Source organism: Puma concolor, chromosome C1 (assembly GCF_028749965.1).
Source record: "Puma concolor isolate L17-30 chromosome C1, mPumCon1.1.hap2, whole genome shotgun sequence".
NCBI lineage: Eukaryota > Metazoa > Chordata > Mammalia > Carnivora > Felidae > Puma > Puma concolor.
In genome coordinates, this window is record NC_141674.1 from 214001684 (window position 1) to 214009249 (window position 7566).

The 7566-nt window shown below is 41.4% G+C and overlaps 1 long non-coding RNA gene across 1 annotated transcript; it reads left to right on the plus strand.

The window, feature by feature from the left end:
• Positions 1-36: 36 nt before the first annotated feature.
• On the plus strand, positions 37-1714 carry LOC147578725 (uncharacterized). Its single transcript, XR_015255610.1, has 2 exons — positions 37-786; positions 1396-1714. It is a non-coding gene; the product is annotated as an uncharacterized LOC147578725 (long non-coding RNA).
• Positions 1715-7566: the final 5852 nt, after the last annotated feature.

Below are 7566 nucleotides of genomic sequence, written 5' to 3' on the forward strand. Positions count from 1 at the left end.
CAGGGGCCACGGGAGGCAGTTGGCAGTCTGGTGAGCGTAGCTGCCTTCCCAGCTCTCTTCCCCTACATTTGAATTCAGGGCCCCATCCTGTGGGCCCCGGGATGCCACGCTCCATCCCTGCGTGGGGACAACCCCAGATCTAGCCCTGCGGCGAGCCCAGCATTCTGCCTGCGGACCCCTCTCCAGAGCCCACCTTCCCAGGACTTCACGTGGCCAAATAGAGCTACCAGCTTTTCTCAGAGGGATGCTGTTTCCCCAAAGGAATGTGATGGGTAATTTAGAAAGTGCTTTCTCCCTGAGCTGTCCTGAGGATGAAGTACCCCCAGATAATGACAGTCTTAGCGCAAATAACCTAATGACTCCTTTTAGGTGACAGAAAAAAGTAGCTGTCAACCTCCCATCACCTTCTTCACCGTTACCATTTCTTCTTCCCTACGACCTCCACCTTAGTGCCTAGAAGAGATCATCTATGCTGCACCTGTTCCCCGTGCAGGGGAATTTCCTGTGATGCCCCGAGACCTCCCACACGGGCTGTTCTCCACGCCTGAGTCCTTCTGAACGGCTCATGGCTGTGGCTTGGTGACACCTTCTTTCTCTCTCTCTCTTTTTTTTTTTTTTTTACCAAAACCTGTGCTAATATCAAACCAGATTTTAACTCCCATCCCTTAAAACTCACACCCATGAAACTCAGAGATTTTCCAGCAACATCTGTGAGATCAAGCGCAGTCTGCTTCCTGTCAAAGTTGTGCCTAGATGGAGTCCAGGCAAACAGCAAAGATTTAATGGGTGAGAGACCCAGGCCTCATTCCCCACCCGGGAGAGATCTGTCAGGGTGACGCAGGTGACTGGCCGGCAGGCGGAGGGCACGCACTTCGTCACGGCCCCTGCAGCCTTGTTTCTCCCCGAGGTCCCTGAGGTCGCTCAGGGCCAGCTGTTTAGTGCCAGAACACAGATTAATACCACGTGTGTGCAATGACTGTGTGTGTGCACAACTTGGTGTGCAGCATAACTACATAAATATAAAATTGCAACTCATTCGTCGCCGATGCAAATATGTCAACAGCTTAAGCATTGCATATCTAGTGTTTAATCAACTGACAGACTCTGAAAGCTTATGGGCGGGCACAACATTCTAGATTCAATATGAATTTGTATTTGGAAGAACACAAATGTGGCCATTTGAAAACTCTTATTACCTACGTGAAATGTAATGTAAAAATGGGCGCTGAAAGTAAATAGCAATGAAAAGGGAATTATTCATACGTTGACTGATGTTAGATAGGACTTTAAATAACATAGGTTACTAGATTATTCTGGGGATTATATGCCCTAATGATTTGGGTGCCTTATTACCCGATTATATATATATATATATATTTTTTTGTCAACCTATAGACAGTATCACCAACCTACTATCTGCAGGGGACCAGTATCCTCAGCAGCTGATACATCTTGCCCCTCTTCGCCAGCCTCATTCTCCATGTTTGATCCCACGTGACAATCCCACTGGATGGGAACAGGCAGGTCTGGTGTTGATCTCTGCCTCACTTGACAGCTTTCACGTAGACAAATTAATCTGCTTTGCTTATGACACACCATTTCACAGTGAAATGCTGCAGCATCGTATAATCTTGCCCTTTCTCATATTTTCAGTCAAAAGTGTTCCTACTCTGTTATCATTTACCGTTGTCACAGTAAAAGCAAAATGCTGATATTTTCTGGATGATTTATATGTTTCGTGTTATAAGAACGACTACTTGGGGCGCCTGGGTGGCTCAGTCGGTTAAGCATCCAACTTCGGCTCAGGTCATGATCTCACGGTTTGTGAGTTCGAGCCCCGCATCGGGCTCTGTGCTGATAGCTCAGAGCCCAGAGCCTGCTTTGGATTCTGTGTCTCCCTCTCTCTCTCTCTGCCCTCCCCTGCTCATGCTCCGTCTCTATCAAAAATAAATAAACATTAAAAAAAAATGACCACTTAACAACAGCAAATGTGAAAACTTATAAACAACAAAAAATATATTTTACTTAATGACAAATTCTCTTACTGCTTTTTTCCTGAACGAGGTAGCTCGGTACTTGCATTCAACCTCACTTATGTGGAATCCAAATTGATCAATTTTGGATTATTGATCAAAATAGTGATTCTGAGTAGGCTCAAGATGTAGACAGAGACTATGAATTGAGCGAAGGGTGGGAAGCAGGGGTGGGACAACTTAACCAGTCACCACTCATCATTGTTTTCCCAGCTCCTTCTGTCCGAGATGGTCACCAGCCCGCATTAACTACCCCAAACTGACTCCCACGACGCCCAAGACTAACATAGAACGACCTTAACTAAAAACAGAAAACCTTTGTGCGACAGTTTTTTGCTCTGAGCTCTAAGATGATGCCATTTATCTGCAGTTTGTGTTAAGATAATATACTGTGGGAGAATGTCCAAGCTTTTCAGCTCGGAGCCATTGGTGAAATAAGAGTGAATGTCTTTGATATTAAAAACGGTACGTAGACAGGCTACCACCACATGAACGAGAAAACATGCCCCTGCAGTTAAAACATAACATTATGCATGAGGTCATCTTAGAAAGTAAAACTGATATCTTAGCTTTACGTATTTATTGTTTTGAAACGAGATCATCCATACCGCGGGATGGCAGTCATTTGCCCTTCCTTGCAACATGGAACCCTCAGGGCCGGGAGCTACCAAAGACTCCGTGTTCCCTGCTTATCCTGTTCCCAGATCCATGTTCCTTCCACATAGGTCTCCATTCAGAAAAGTAATTTGCAGTTGTGAAATTTGTTCCACCCATCCAGGAAGTCTTATAGCCATAGATCCATGGTCACAGAATGAGTTAGAATAAGCTTAGAAATAGTAACGGTAATGGTAGTGGCAGCTTTCATTCGTTGAATGCCTACCGTGTGCCAAGAAACAGGTAGTAACCAACTTAATTCTTGCAGCAACCCTTGAAGGTAAGTGATTATTATTTCTGTCTTAGAGATCAGAGATCTACCAACTATGGTGTAGGCCTAATTTGATTAGCGCCTCTTTCTGTAGAATAAAGTTTTATTGGGACATAGTTTAAGCATCATCTATGGCCACTTTCACATTACGGTGGCAGTAATTGGGAGTCACAATACAGACTGTATGGCCTGCAAGGCTCAAATTATTCTCAAAGAGGACAAATTAATTTTCCCAAGGTGTCGTAACTAATAAGTGGTAAAGCTGATATTTAAATCTGTACTTAAAGTCTGTGCGCTTAACCACAAAAACCACATACCACTTCTCTTTGCGGAGCCAACACCTCATTTGACCAATGGAATTTGAAAAGGTGAAAGGATTTGCCCAAGGTCATTTGAAATAATTAGAGGGCCTTGAGCATAATATGAGACCATTCTAATTTAGTTGTCCAGGGAATATTCCAAGCTTTTGATGAACTAAGTTTTTTTTTTTTTTTTTTTTTTTTGATTTTAATTCCAGTGTAGTTAAGAGTGTTATATTCGTTTCAGGTGGACAATATAGTGATTCAACAATTCCACATATTATTATCAAGATAAGTGTACTCTGAATCCCGTTCACCCATTACACCCGTCCTCCCCACCCACCTCCACTCTGTTAACCATCTGATTGTTCTCTATATAGTTGAGAGTCTGGGGGTGCCCGGGTGGCTCAGTCAGTTGAACATCTGACTCTTGATTTTGGCATAGGTCATGATCTCACAGTTAATGGGATTGAGCCCCGCATCGGGCTCTGCACTGGCCAAATGGAGCCTGCTTGGGATCCTGTCCCTCCCTTTTCTCTCTGCCCCTTTCCCGCTCACGCTGTTTCTCTTTTTCTCAAAATAAATAAATAAACTTAAAAAAAAAAGAGTCTGTTTTTGGTTTGTCTCTCTTCTCCTTTGCTGGGTTTTTTTTCTTAAATTCCACATACAAGTGAAATCATATGGTGTTTGTCTTTGTCCAACTGGTTTATTTCACTTAGCATAATACTCTCTAGATCAATCCATGTTGTTACAAATGGCAAGGTTTCATTCTTTTTTATAGCTGAATAATATTCCATTGTGTGTGTGTGTGTGTGTATATACACACACACACACACACACACACACACACTACATATTCTTTTTTTTTTTTTAATTTTTTTTTTTCAATGTTTATTTATTTTTGGGACAGAGAGAGACAGAGCATGAACGGGGGAGGGGCAGAGAGAGAGGGAGACACAGAATCAGAAACAGGCTCCAGGCTCTGAGCCATCAGCCCAGAGCCCGACGCGGGGCTCGAACTCACGGACCGCGAGATCGTGACCTGGCTGAAGTCGGACGCTTAACCGACTGCGCCACCCAGGCGCCCCACACACTACATATTCTTTATCCACTTATCTATCAATGGACACTTGGGCTGCTTTCATAATTAGGCTATTTTATTTATTTATTTATTTTTTTAGAAAATGTTTATTTTTGACAGAGAGTGAGACAGAGCATGAACGAGGGAGAAACAGAGAGAGAGGGAGACACAGAATCCGAAGCAGGCTCCAGGCTCTGAGCTGTCAGCACAAAGCCTGATGCGGGGCTCGAACTCACAGACCGCAAGCTCATGACCTGAGCTGAAGTCGGATGCTCGACAGACTGAGCCACCCAGGCACCCCTGTAATTTGGCTATTTTAAGTAATGCTGCAATAGCCATGGGGTGCACATATTCCTTCAAAGTAGTGTTTTTGTATTCTTTGGATACTGAGTGAAATTACTGGATCATAGGGTAGTTCTATTTTTAACTTTTTGAGGAAACTCCATACTGTTTTCCACAGGGGCTGCACCAGTGTGCGTTCCCACCCACAGCACATGAGCGTTCTTTTTCTCCACATCTCTACCAACACTTGTTTCTTGTGTGTTTGATTTTACCCATTCTGACGGGTGTCAGGTGATCTCTCATTGTGGTCTTGATTTGCATTTCCCTGGTGATGAGTGGTGTTGAGCATCTTTTCACGTGTCTGTTGGCCATCCGTATTTTTTCTTTGGAGAAATATCTGTTCATATATTCTGCCCATTTTCCCATTGGATTATTTGGGGGGTTTTGGTGTTGAGTTGCAAAAGTTCTTTATATATTTTGAATAGTAACCCTTTATTGGCTATGTCATTGGTAAATATCTTCTCCCACTCAGTAGGTTGTGGTTTAGTTTTGTTGGTTGTTTCCTTTGCTGTGGAGGAGCTTTTTACTTTAACGCAGTCCCAATAATTTATTTTTGCTTCTATTTCCCTTGCCTCAGAGAATATATTTAGAAAAATGTTGCTACATCTGATGTCAGAGAAATTTCTGCCTGTGCTCTCTTCTAGGATTTTTATGGCTTCATGTTTCACATTTAGGTCTTTAATCCATTTTGAGTTTATAGTTGTGTGTGATGTAAGTAAGGGGTCCAGTTTCATTGTTGCACGTGTAGCTGTCCAGTTTTCCCAACACCATTTGTAGAAGGGACTGCCTTTTTCCCACTGCATGTTCTTGTATGCAAAGATTAATCAAAGATTAATTGACCATATAATTGTGGGTTTATTTCTGAGCTCTCTATTCTGTTCTATTGATCTATGTGTCTATTTTTGTGCCGGTACCATACTGCTTTGATTACTACTGCTTTGTAATATAACTTGAAGCCTGGAATTGTGGTATCTCCAGTTTTGTTTTTTCCTTTGTCAAGATTACTTTGGCTATTTGGGGTCTTCTGTGGTTCTATACAAATTTTAGGGATTATTTGTTCTCGTTCTGTGAAAAATGCTGTTGGTATTTGATAGGGATTGCATCAAATCTGTAGATTGCTTTGGGTAGTATAGACATTTTAACAATATTTGTTCTTCCTTCCAATCCATGAGCATGGAATATCTTTCCATTTGTTTGTGTCATCTTCAATTTCATCAGTGATTTATAGTTTTCAGAGTACAGATCTCTCACCACTTTGGTTAAGTTTTTTCTTAGGTATTTTATTATTTTTTGTGCAATAGTAAATAGGATTGTTTTCTTAATTTCTCTTTCTGCGGCATCATTATTAGTGTATAGAAATGCAGCGGATTTCTGTACATTGATTTGTATCCTGCAACTTTATTGAATTCATTTATTAGTTCTAGTAGTTTTTCTGGTGGAGCCTTGAGGGTTTTCTATCTATAGTATCATGTCATTTGCAAACAATGAAAGTTTTACTTCTTCCTTACCAGTTGGGATGCCTTGTATCTCTGATACAAGTCAATCACAGTCTGATTGCTGTGGTTAGGACTTCCTAAGTGGGCATACGTATCTTATTTCTGACTTTAGGGGAAAAGCTCTTCATTTTCCCCCATTGAATGTGATGTTAGCTGTGGTTTTGTTGTGTAAGGTCTTTATTATGTTGAGGTATGTTCCCTTTAAACACACTTTGTTGAGGGTTTTTTTGTTAATTTAAAAAAATTTTTTTTACATTTACATCCAAATTAGTTAGCATATAGTGCAACAATGACTTCAGGAGTAGCTTCCTTAGTGCCCCTCCCCCATTTAGCCCATCCCCCTTCCCACAACCCCTCCCGTAACCCTCAGTTTGTTCTCCATATTTATGAGTCTCTTCTGTTTTGTCCCCCTCCCTGTTTTTATATTATTTGTTTCCCTTCCCTTACATTCATCTGTTTTGTCTCTTAAAGTCCTCATAGGAGCGAAGTCATATGATTTTTGTCTTTCTCTGACTGACTAATTTCACATGGCATAATACCGTCCAGTTCCATCCACATAGTTGCAAATGGCAAGATTTCATTCTTTTTGATTGCCGAGTAATACTCCATTGTATACCACATCTTCTTTACCCATTCATCCATCGATGGACATTTGGGCTCTTTCCATCCTTTGGCTATTGTTGATAGTGCTGCTATAAACATGGGGTGCATGTGTCCCTTTGAAACAGCACACCTGTATCCCTTGGATAAGTGCCTAGTAGTGCAATCGCTGGGTCGTAGGGTAGTTCTATTTTCAGTTTTTTGAGGAACCTCCATATTCCAGAGTGGCTGCACCAGCTTGCATTCCCATGTGGAGGGTTTTTATCATGAATTGCCACTGTAGTTTGTTCAATGCTTTTTCTGCATCTATTGAAATGATCATATGGTTTATCCTTGTTGATGTGATATATCACATTGATTGATCTGTGAATGGCAAACCACTCCTGCGTCCTGGGAATAAATCCCACCTGATTGTGGTGAATGATTTTTAGAAACATATTGTTGGATTTGGTTTGCCAATATTTTGTTGAAGATTTTTCCATCTATGTTCTTTTTTTGTTTTTAAGTTTTATTTGTTTTTGAGAGCGAGAGAGAGCGGGGGTGGGGAGAGAGAGAGAGAGGGAGAGAAAGAATCCCAAGAAGTCTCCATGAAGAGCCTGATGTGGGGCTCAATCCCACGAACCATGAGATTATGATCTGAGCCAAAATCAAGAGCCGGACGCTTAACTGACTGAACCACCCAAATGCCCCTCCATCTATTTTCTTGATGAATTAAATTATTGCCCATTTTTTCTATAAATAAATATCTTAAGTTCATTTAATAATAAGGAGTAAATTCTTTTTCAAAATC